Source organism: Helianthus annuus, chromosome 11 (assembly GCF_002127325.2).
Source record: "Helianthus annuus cultivar XRQ/B chromosome 11, HanXRQr2.0-SUNRISE, whole genome shotgun sequence".
NCBI lineage: Eukaryota > Viridiplantae > Streptophyta > Magnoliopsida > Asterales > Asteraceae > Helianthus > Helianthus annuus.
This window is the reverse complement of record NC_035443.2, coordinates 48,634,846-48,647,399: the sequence shown is the minus strand read 5'-3', so window position 1 is coordinate 48,647,399 and position 12,554 is coordinate 48,634,846. Positions and strand designations below refer to the sequence as shown.

Sequence of the window (12,554 nt, the reverse complement as noted above, 5' to 3'; positions counted from 1 at the left end):
TATTAATACTAAACAATCCTTTGGAGAACAAGTAACCAACTCTTATAAGGAAACCAAATAAAATAAAACTAGTATTTTCTAGATCTTCCTACTAAAATAAAATACATATAGAATAAACCATTTAAATCCTCAAACTTTTGAGTATTGACAAGATTAGTTCCAACAATTATCCCCTAATCTTGTCAAGTTCCTCCTAGGTCTTAAATACCAAGTTAGACCCGAAGTTCTTCCACCTTAATACTCGGTCTCTTGTGTTCGCATTCCATCAACACCTTTGTTGCAACTGACACAACATCGCACCCCCTGTTTTCTGACTCCTTTGGGATTACGCACATAACTTGTCTAAACACTTGAACCATTAACCACAAACATGACAATATCCTTTCTCTTCCACCTTGATCAAACCTGCTACTTCATCACCTTTGAAGTCTGCTATTGATCCGACCTAACGCGTCACTACACCTGGGTTTTCTCCTTTGATCAAGTCTGCAATCAATGCTACTTGATTGCTACAGTCTGGCTGTTGTTGATCACAACCTCGATCACTACAACCTATTGTTGCCGTTTGATTAACAAACCCTCTTGCACCTACAAACCTCCCAAATTGATAAACCGCTCTGATACCAATTGTTGGAAACCAGACCTTTTGCAACTTAATCAAACAATGGATTTAACAAGAAAAAAAATCTTTGATTAAAACTGAAGGCACAATAAACCCTAAACATATAATCCCTATTAATACTAAATAATCCCTTGGAGAATAAGTAACCTACTCTTATAAGGAAACCAAATAAATTAAAACTAGTATTTCTTAAATCTTTCTACTAAATAAAATAAATATAAAATAAACCATTTAAATTCTCCAACTTTTGGGTATTGACAAAATTAGTTCCAACACAAACTAGATTTGGGAAATCCAGATGACTTCTTCTTGTTTTCAAACGTTTTAGACTCGGTTGCGATTCCTACATGTGATGTTAGGCTTGGATCAAACTGTTGGAAACCAGGCCTTTTTTAACTTAATCAAACAACGTATTTAAGAAAAAAACATAAAATAAAAAAATCTTTGATTAAAATTGAAACCCTAAACATATAATCCCTATTTATACTAAACAATCCCTTGGAGAACAAGTAACCTATTCCTATAAGGAAACCAAATAAAATAAAACTAGTATTTTCTAAATCTTCCTACTAAAATAAAATACATATAAAATAAACCATTTAAATCCTCTAACTTTTGAATATTGACAAGATTAGTTCCAACAATTACCCCCTAATCTTGTCAAATTCCTCCTAGGTCTTGAATACCAAGTAAGACCCGAAGTTCTTCCACTGCTGCTATTCCCACGTCAATTTCCGTGGGAAATCCGTGGGTAATGGCGTTTACCCACGGATTTCCCACAAAAATGGGCTGTGGGAATTATGCTCGTGGGTAATTTTTTTCTGACGCGTTTCCTACGGATTCTCCTACTCATTTCCCACACAAATGTTTCGTTAGAATTCTCCCACTTATTTCTCACGGAATTAATTTTCTTAACTTTCCGACGTATTTCCCACAGAATATTTATTTTTTTAAAAATTTGTGTTTAAATCAATTATATTTATATTTATTATATATATTTTAATTTTCTTACACAATTCCTACGGAAATTTTTTTTCTTCCTACACAATTCCAACGGAATGTATTCGTTTTTCCTACATAGTTCCTACGGAAATATTTTTTTTCCTACACAGTTCCAACGAAATGTGTTCTTGATTCCTACACAATTTCTACAAAAATAGTTTTTTCCTACACAATTCCAACAAAATGTATTATTTTTTCCCACACATTTCCTACGAATTTATCTTTGTTTCCTACAGAATGTGACAAAACCTGTTTATTCTTTTTCCTACATGTTTCCTACGGATACTATTAAAAAATTAAAAAAAAAAAACAAAAAATACTTGCTTTTTCGTGCTGAAAAATGCATAATGATAAATATGATTCGGAACACAAGCGTGCACCCCCGCACCTCCCAACTTGTTCGATGTGTATTATAATTCCCTTTGATAACCAAGTTAATCCCGATTACGCTAAAATATCTAACACACGAAACTCCAACATTCACTTATGTCTCCCCTTTTGGTCCTTGAATATGTTAATTGTTAAACAAGTCAACCTGGATTCTTATAACATGTGCTGGATTCTTATAACATGTCTAAAGTTAAATAATTGTTATAATTTGAGTGGTTTCAAAATCCATTAAAACACAAGTTTCGCCCAAAATACTATATGCACAATTTGAAAATAACCTAATTATGAACCACCGGAAAAAAAAAAAAAAAACAAAATCAGCACCAACAATCAGCACACTAAAAAGCAAAGTTAACCAGAAACAAGATCTTGAGACGCTCGAGAGGAGCAACGGTTGTCTTGGCAACTCCACCGGTAACACCACCGGCAATCAGTTCTCTAGCAAACAATGGAATACTTTCTATAACTTCTTCATGTTGTGTTGTTTCGTACAATAACCCGAAACAAACTTAGAATATGAAGCTCGAACCACCCTCGACCCGAATCTAAAACCTACGCGACCCGGGCTGAACCAACACCCGAGCCGTCTTCAACATCATCACCATCTTCGACACAGAAGCCAACAACACAAATCAACTCATTAACTTCAAGAGAGGAGACAGGGTGTTTGTTTATGTTATGTCTGAGATATGAGAGAATAAGGTGGTTTATGGGTGTGTGTGGATAAAGTGAAGGAGATAAAGAATTTGAGAGGGAAGGTAGATGGTGAACGGCTGATATGTTTAAGGTTAGGGTTTCAAATGAATTAGTTTAAGCTATCACTACAAATATATAGTTAGGGTTATTCTCTTAATGGGCTTGGGTTTGGGCCCAAGACCCACAAGCTCAATCTCGTGTTTTAAGTGGCCGCTCATTTCTACGAACCCGTTTTCGCAACCGTTCTTCTAAAAATGTTGTATAATATAATATTAGGTCCGTAAGTATGTAAAATAACGCCGGTAATAAATGTTGGACATGCTCATTCGTTGGTTGCGTAAAAAGCGCGTAAAATGTCGCGTTGGTCGTTTTAATCCGTTTTCGCCTACGGTTAATAAAATTTAATTACGAAGCTAAATATATCGTAAAATTTAAGTTTTAAAGGTAACACGCGTGTCCGATGCTTCCGTTTCGTTGCTGGTGCGTTCCTGCAGTCGCGTTTCTCATTCACGTTTGCGCTTTGTGGCGTACGGAAGCACGATAAATTGGTAAAACTAAATTTATAAGTGTGAAATATGCATGTAAAATTCGTAATTGTCAGTGTTGTCAGTATTTTGTATGGTGTCAGTCCGTTACCATTTAACGTTTCGCAGATTCTTCGCAGATCATCATACGCGCACCGTAAAGTCGAATATACGTTCCTAGGCACTCCAAAAGCCTAATTAAGTTAATTTGCGTCTTGAACAGTATTTATTATCATCCTAAACATTTGTTAATCGTGTAATTAGAAGCCGTAAATCACCAGTTCTCACACCGTGTGCACCTTGATAAACCATGTATTGAGTGCTATTACATCGTAACGAAGAATTACAGGTCATGCTTGCCCTAATAAACCATGTTGGGACTTGATATATCTTAAAAGCCCATTAAGACCTTCATTATGTAACATTCGATGTTGAAGGATTACATCACGTTGTATTGAGTGTTATTATATAGTAACAAAAAATTACAAGTCATATATGCCCTAATAGAACGTGTTGGGCCTTGATATATCTTAGTGGCCCGTTAAGGACTTTATTATGTAACATTCAATGTTGAAGGTTTATATCATGTCATGTTGAGTAATCTTGTATCGTAATGAATACTAAGAGGTCATACAAGCCCTAATAGACCCGTGTGGGCCTTAATATATCTTAATGGCCCATTTAAGGCCTTTATTATGTAAAATTCGATGTTGAAGGGTTATACCACGTTGTATTGGGTGATATTATATTGTAACGAAGATTTACAAGTCATACATGCCCTGATAGACCGTGTTGGACCTTAATATATCTTAAAGGTCGCTGAGACTTTTATTATGTAACATTCGATATTGAAGGGTTACATCACATTGTATTGAGTGCTATTACATCATAACGAAGAATTACAAGTCATGCATGCCCTAATAAACCATGTTGGGCCTTGATATATCTTAATGGTCCGTTAAGGTTTATTATGTAACATTCGATGTTGCAGGGTTATATCATGTCATGTTGAGTGATCTTGTATCGTAATGGACACTAACAAGTCATACAATCCCTAATAGACCGTGTGGGCCTTGATATATCTAAATGGCCCGATTAAGACCGTATTAAGGCTTGTATGGATTACTACGATTTTTCTACAGAACTATTACATTCATTATTTTCCTACGGATTTATGACGAATTGTTAAAAGGAGACGTATTTCGTAGGAATTGCGTCAGTATTTTCCTACATATTTCCTACAGATATATATAAATTTGTTTTAAAAATAACATATATTTGTATTACAAAAAAAAATTATCCATTTCGTGAGAAATCTGTCGGAATTTCCAACACACTTCCTACGGAATTAATTTAGAAATAACATATATTTTTATTAAATAATAAAACTTTATATTTTAATATCGTTAATTTTATTTATTATAAATATTTTTTATGATAAATTGGATTCCTACGCATTTCATACTAATGATTAAAATGAAAACGAATTTCGTAGGAATTGTGTCGGTATTTTCCTACACATTTCCTACGGATATATATAAATGTGTTTTAAAAATAACATATATGTGTATTACAAAAAAAAATTATCCATTCCGTGAGTAATCTGTCGGAATTTCCAACACACATCCCACTAAATCAATTTAGAAATAACATATATTTTTATTAAATAATAAAATTTATATTTTAATATCATTACTTTTGTTTATTATGAATATTTTTTTACCATAAATTGGATTCCTACGCATTTCCTACTAATCGTTAAAATAAAAACGAATTCCGTCGGAATTCCGTCGAAAATTTCCGACACATTTCTTACGCATACCGATTCCTACAAATTTCCGACTAATAGTTAAAATGAAAACGAATTCCGTCGAAAATCCGTGGGAAATTTCTGACACTTTTCCTACGCATAACAATTTGTGGCTTTTTTGTCGCTTTTTTTTTGTCACAAAACTAAGACCCTTTCTTGTTCGTAGGAATTTCGTGGGAAAAGTGTCGGCATTTTCGTTCGTAGGAAATGTGTAGGAAATTTTGGTAGGAATAGTAGTAGTTTTCTAGTAGTGGTTGCAGCTGACACAACACTGCACCCCCTGTTTTCTGACTCCTTTGGGATCACGCTCATAACTTGTCTAAACACTTGAATCATTAACCACAAACATGACAACATCCTTTCTCTTCCACCTTGATCAAACATGCTACTTCATCACCTTTGAAGTCTGCTATTGATCCGATCTAACATGTCACTACACCTGGGTTTTCTCCTTTGATCAAGTTTGCAATCATTGCTACTTGATTGCTACAGTCTGGCTGTTGTTGATCACAACCTATTGTTTCCGTTTGATTAACAAATCCTCTTGCACCTACAAACCTCCCAAATTGATAAACCGCTCTGATTCCAATTGTTGGAAACCAAGCCTTTTTCAACTTAATCAAACAATGGATTTAACAAGAAAAAAAACCTTTGATTAAAATTGAAGGCACATAAAACCTAAACATATAATCCCTATTAATACTAAATAATCCCTTGAAGAATAAGTAACCTACTCCTACAAGGAAACTAAATAAAATAAAACTAGTATTTCATAAATCTTTCTATTAAATAAAATACATATAAAATAAACCATCTAAATTCTCTGACTTTTGGGTATTGACAAAATTAGTTCCAACACAAACTAGATTTGAGAAATCCGGATGACTTCTTCCTGGTTTGTTTAGCTGCGATCCAAGGTTCCCATGCACACTACTATCATGACGTGATGAAGGGTGGCATAAATAATTTCAAAGGGTGTGGACTTAATAACATAGTAATAACTAATGGAAGCCACTTGGTCTATCAAAGCACATACAACGCATCACTTTTAGGATCGAATAAGTACATCTCGCCATCCGTGTGTGGATGATAATATGAGAAATATTAGAAATCTCTCTATCTGTCAAAAACTAAAGTTTTTTGAGTGTCATGTAACTTATAAATGTTATCCAAATAAAGTTGCGCAAAAGTTAAGGTTGTAAAAGGATTTTTAAGGGATATTAAATGACATGTTTTACTTATTGATCCACGACTGCCAAAATAGTATCTTTACCATGTGAATTTGATAACCTTTCTATTAAGTCCATGACTATATCTTCCCACACATCGATCTTTAAGGATGGGCCATGGGTTCTAACAACACTAATATGCCACACTGTTAGGTTTACATTTTTGTTCAACAACAAACTAACCTTCTCTAAATACTCCTATAGCCAGAAGTTTGAATGACGTCATGGGTTTAAGCCTTCTGGTACACGTGTGCTTATCCTGTTGCCTTACTAAACTTGGCTTGCTTTGGTGGTTTGTTTTTTGTTTGCTTGAATCCTATGTTGAAAGACTTTGATCGTTTTTATCGCTTCATTTATAACATCAAGAAACAAAAGTGATTTTTGAAAGTAATCTTACCTATTTCTTATGTTATTTAAGAGATAATTAATATATGTTAGTTAGAGAAGTGAATGAATGTTAGTTAGAGAAGTGAATGAACAGTAGTTTGGGTTATTTTGGTAATTTGCTTAGTGTTCTGAGGTATTTTGAAAATAGATGCGTGGCTTGCTGCTTTCCACGTGTTTTATCATCGTAGTTTCATCTCCATTGTCGTCATAACAAAAGGAGACAGAGAGAGATGCAGGACAACAAGAGATAAAGAGAGAGATCCGGCATTCGGCGCCGATTAGTCACCGCCCCCGCCCCCGCGCCTCCCGGCGCGTGCTCGCCTCTCACCCGCATACCCGATGGTGTAGAAATTGTTGGTGGCGTCGGTTTAGTCAACTAAATGTCTGAGTGACGGTGGCTCTTAGTTTATGTGAAGAATCGAGGGTTCAGAGGTAGTAGTAGGGTACCGCCATGAACCATGGTGACAACGGTGATGGTGTGGAGGCTGGAAGTCAAAATAGAGACGGCATGCAGGGGTATCACAAGGATGCCAGCGGCGAATCGGGTTGCCATACGTTTATTGTTGTTGGTTATCGCTACAGGTTTGCGTATTCAATCTCTGATTTTTAAGGAAGAAAAATAGTTTAGGGTTTATAGATTGATGTGCTTAGTTGACAAATCAAAGGTGAGATGATGAACCTATAGATGAAAAGGGTGATAATGGAAGAAGAAATAAGTGGGTGGCCATATGCAATCACTAATCCCCTTCTCAGCTTCTTATTTAGCCAGGCGTATGGTTTGATGAGTATTGTTTGATAAATGCTCGATTTTTGTATTTGATTTGATGCCTTCTATGTGTTTGATGATAAGCAATATGTATGTTTTTTTTTTCTGATTTCGAGTCCAAGGTTGTTACCTAAATATCTTTAATTATAATATTTGTGGGATCCCTATTTTGGCCAAAAGAAGAAGTTGAGGAATAAAATCGACAAGGAATTGATTATATTCAAGATTGTGTTGAATTGATTATGCTACTGTTGTTTAGGTTTGATCAAGGCTCAATTTGGTTACCTGAGTATAAGTTATACAGTCGCTGAGTATAAGTTAATATATTAATTTGAATACCATAGCAACAAGGTCCGTATGGGGATATCCTGTTAAGTGGTGTGTTATACAACTTAAAGGTTGGATGATTACATAAGTGGAATCTGTATCGTTTAGGTTTTTCTTATTGGATGATGGAAATTGGAGTGTGTAGATGGAGCGTATTAACTATTGAGATTTGTTTAGGTGATGCTGATGAACTGTGTGTTAGCGTCAGTGTTTGCTTCTGCTAAGTGAAATGGTTGAAGATGTGTCGGTACTTGCAGGTTAAGGCGATGAAGATGAATATGAAACTGGTGAAGAGTCTGTTTCAAACAGATGGATCTGGTTCATCATGTTTGGCTTGTAACTTATTATCTGTTTGTGATTTAATATTCTACTTTAGTTATTTAGTGACATTTTGTTTAGATTTATGGAGTATTAAGTGTGTGGATTGATTGAAGAACAAACAGTTTGATATTATCATCAAAGTATGCATAAATAGCATGAAAGTTAAATGATTACACTTACTTTCCTTCACATAACTACCTTTAGAACAAAGATATAAGACTTCCAATTCAGTAGTTATGCATTGTTGTAGCTACGTATTACCTCTCTTATATATATATATATATATATATATATATAACAAGGTTAGAGGTATAAGTAAGAACAAAAGGAAAATATTAATAGAAAAAAAGAAGATATCAACTTTTTCATGGTTTCATTATGTTATTTTCAACCATGTCTGCGTGTATAGTCCCACCTTGATATATAAGATGTGTATTTAACTATTTATGATATATAATTTCAAACATTTATCCAGGATTTTTAATTTTTTCTAAAGAAATAGTAATTAAATGGGGTTATACCTAGATAATCATCCGTATGTTTATTATTATTTTCTCAATAGTAAGTAGACTTTATTGAAAACATTAGAGTGCTAAAAAATTTGACATATCTATCTTAAAACATCAATTTATTATTTGTGGTTGTAACGTGATATTGTGATTGAAAATATGTTGTTGCTGTATACAGTCAGATATGAATAGATGATGTATAATGTGATGGTAATTTCAGTAAGTTGTTTGATTCTAAGCTAGGTTATAGAACAGGAAACTAGTTTCAGTGAATGAATTTGAGTTATTGCTGGCAGTTGGAGCTAGATAGCTTTCAACTTAAGCTATTATTGTTGACGTTTGATATTATTCGTTTTTTTTTCTTTTCAAAAAGACAATAAGTTTGTCATTTTACTAAACCATATTGTTAAATGTAGGCCCTGAAACTACCGCGCTGAAGAACGGATGGGGTGACACAACCTACTAAAGCACCACTGCGCTATCAAAAAAGGAACCGCATCCAACGTTTGTTTTTCTCTTTTTTGTTTAATGTAAAGAACTTAGTATGTAAACAATATGTAAAGAACTTGGTATGAAAACACTTGAACTCAACTCAACCACGGGCAACAACCCTTTTCATAACAGGTTGCTAACATTTGACTATTTAATCAAAACACAAACGCCTAACGTGCAACGCGCGAGAGCAAAAGCACTAGTTAATTAAAAAAGTGAAGAGTCATGTTCATCAATTCTTAATTTCTCATCAATACCAAGTCAGATTGTAATTTCAAGTATTCCTTTATTCATGTAATATAACCTTAATTTTTGTTAAATCTATAACCTATACAACTATTAAATTTTAATTTAACTAATAAAGTTTGTTTTTTAGAACAAATAGCTCTTTTTTTTAACTCTTTCTCAAATAACTAACTTTCTAGTTTTCCTAACATGTTTTCTTTTTTCTTAGAAGTAGCATATTTGCACATCTACTAAACTAATTTGGAGGTTATAAGTGAAGTAAAAGGTCTAGCCGTTTTTCCAAATTCATCGCGATAAAACATCTACTCTATCTAGGCTTGAGAACGAAAATGATAAACTGATTACAGTAATTAAACCAAAAACTAAAATCAAACATGTTGATGGAAAACTATGTTCTATATATTTCGAATAAATCACAAGGTAAAAATATAGCCACCTTATATGGTTGAGGTAGGCCTACAAATAAGGTAAATATAATCCTTTGCTAAGGTTAATTTAATCCTTTCCTAAATATTTTGTGATATAATGTGTCGCTAATACTCCCTATCAGTGTGAGAGGAGGTTTGAGCGAATGCTCAGATTGTCATCAAAGTTCTGAAACAAATGTCTTGGAAGGCTCTTGGTAAACACATCTGCATACACTACAAAAAAAATGACTTTTGGGGACTGAAAAATCAGTATCTGATGTGTAAGAATCAGTCCTTGATGGTTATCAGGGACTGATTTGCCAGTCTCCAGCCAGTCCCAGATACCTAGTACTAGATACTGGTTTTAACAACTAAGAATCAGTCCCTATTGTACGACACCAAATAGGACTAATAGTCAGTCTCAGATACTTAAAAATTCAGTCCTAAATTAACCTCCCGTTGCCACGTAATTTCAGTCCCCCCGATGCATTTCTTCAATGACTAAAAAATTAGTCTCGGATACTACTACGATAGTTTAGTCCCGGATGTATTACTTTAAGGACTGAAAATCAGTCCTATAAACATGTCTATATTGTCCGTAATAAGTTTTGATAGGTTCGTGATTCCATGTCAAATCAGTATCCAATAAGATGTTTTAGAGACTAAAAATTAGTCTCAAGTACCACATGAATTCGGTCCTTAATATCTTTCTTTTAAGTACTGGAAATTAGTCTCACATACTATGTTATTTTGGTACTACTTTTAGGGACTGATAATCAGTTTAAGATAGCAAATAATTTTAGTCTCCAATATGTCTATTTAGGGTCTGAAAATTAGTCGCTAAAGTTGGTCCCTAATATCTTTTTTTTGTGACTATCTTTTAGTCTCTAATACTATGTGTCACTTTCAATATGGTTTTTTTAAATACTGAAAAATAGTTGCAAATACAACTTTAGTTGAGTCCCTAACATGCATTTACAATTCCTAACAAATACATTCTAGGACTAATAAGTAGTCCCCGGTAGAATTTATAGTTTTATGTATTAAACCATTCACATTGTTGTTCAATAAAACATTCTCACTAACACAACATTAATGTTATTCGTCAATATGATTCTTGTAATGTTTTTAGACTTGCATCTACGGTTCTTGATCGGAACTCTAGCTGATGCACTTCCCTCAACCACCAACTGATTTGTCGATACTCTAGAATCTTCTTCAGACCTTGTTCTTGTAAATGCCATCATCATCAACATAAACATCCGCATTGTACTACAAGGAAAATGATAATCAATTAACATAACAAAAGATATATACATTACACAACCAGTGTTTTGAACCAAAACATAAACAAATCAACTGCATGTTACTAGATGATAATAAAATACTGTTAAACGATAATAAAAAGAAGAAATGTATTGTACTAAATAGGCTTTTTTCTTTAAAAAATCACCTTTAAAACTAACTTTAATAAAACTACGGACAATACGTTCATATTTAGATTAAATAAAATGCTTGAAATTGAAGTTATCAATTCATTAGTAAGAAACCTAAATGTAAAATCGAATAAAAATTCCTAAACGTGAATTGATGGAAAGCTATCAATTCAGTAGTTAAAACCTAAATCCTTGACAATAGAAAGCCATAAATTCAACCACATGATTGTATTCAGTGCATAAGTAATCATATTCAGATATCATCTATTACTGGTTGAATATTTTATTATGCCAAAAAAAGGTCAATTGATACCTTAATCTTCTGCAAATCTCGATCGACTGAGTGTCTCCGTCAAGACTTCTTCGCACGACTTTAAGAGCACGCTGTTGATGCAGATTTTGTGTCCAATGCTTGTCGAATAGATTAGTTATTATTTTACGCTGAATTTGTAATAGTTAGTGAAACGGTCTATCGAACGTGTATAGACCCGCTCGTTTGAAGTGGTCAAACGAGAGGGTTGTTCGGTTGACCGTGTGTGTGTATTTACTTGACAAATTATGGTTGTATTTGTTGGTGTCGAAGGATAAGGCATCGAAGGATTATGAATATCCTTCGATGAGCTCGAAAGATATCCATCGAAGGATGGACCTCGAAGGATATGTGATCCTTCGAGGTATATGTGTCTTTCGAAAGCTTGATGGTCGAAAGATGATCTATCGACCAGTCAGCTTGATCCTTCGACCATACAACCTGTGTTTGGTATAAATACCAACACCTTGTCTTGTAAAACACAAAGAGTGAGAGCACAAGTGTGTGCTAGAGAGTGATAGGAGGTTTGAGTCCTCACCGGGAGAAATCACCACTTGATTTCTCCCTGGATGTATACTTCTTTGGTATTAGTTCGGTTTCCATGTAATCGGGCCGACTTGTAATGTTTACTACCGGATTAATGCAAAGTTGTTTATTTATCATCTCTTTATCTCTTCCATCTTTGAACATAAACATGAAAATCACGGATTGGATCCCGAAACACGGACCTACAATTGGTATCAGAGCCATGGTGCCCGATTTAGTAAAACTAACCGTTTACTAAGTCACATGTGCTCTAGATCTGTGATTTTTGTGGGTTTTTGTTCAAGATGTAAAAATGGTGAAAGTGAGAAAAACTCAGATCTGGACCCGAATATCCAGATCTGTGATAAAACGAGTGTTGGGTTTTATGTTTTTCTCCTAAATCTTCAAGTTTCCATCATCAAAAATCGTGTACAAATGTTTTCATCGAATCTGCAGATTTTCCCAGGCTTCTGTGTTCTTGATGTTCTTCACATCTTCATAATTTGAAAGATGTAAAGAACATCGAAGGATCAACTTCCACCCACAACAACTTCG

The 12,554-nt window shown here is 34.2% G+C and overlaps 1 long non-coding RNA gene across 1 annotated transcript; it reads left to right on the top strand.

Annotated features, from left to right (window-relative positions):
- The first annotated feature begins 6,862 nt into the window (after positions 1–6,862).
- Positions 6,863–9,204, top strand: LOC110890296. Its single transcript, XR_002564401.2, has 2 exons — positions 6,863–7,242; positions 9,000–9,204. It is a non-coding gene; the product is annotated as an uncharacterized LOC110890296 (long non-coding RNA).
- Positions 9,205–12,554: the final 3,350 nt, after the last annotated feature.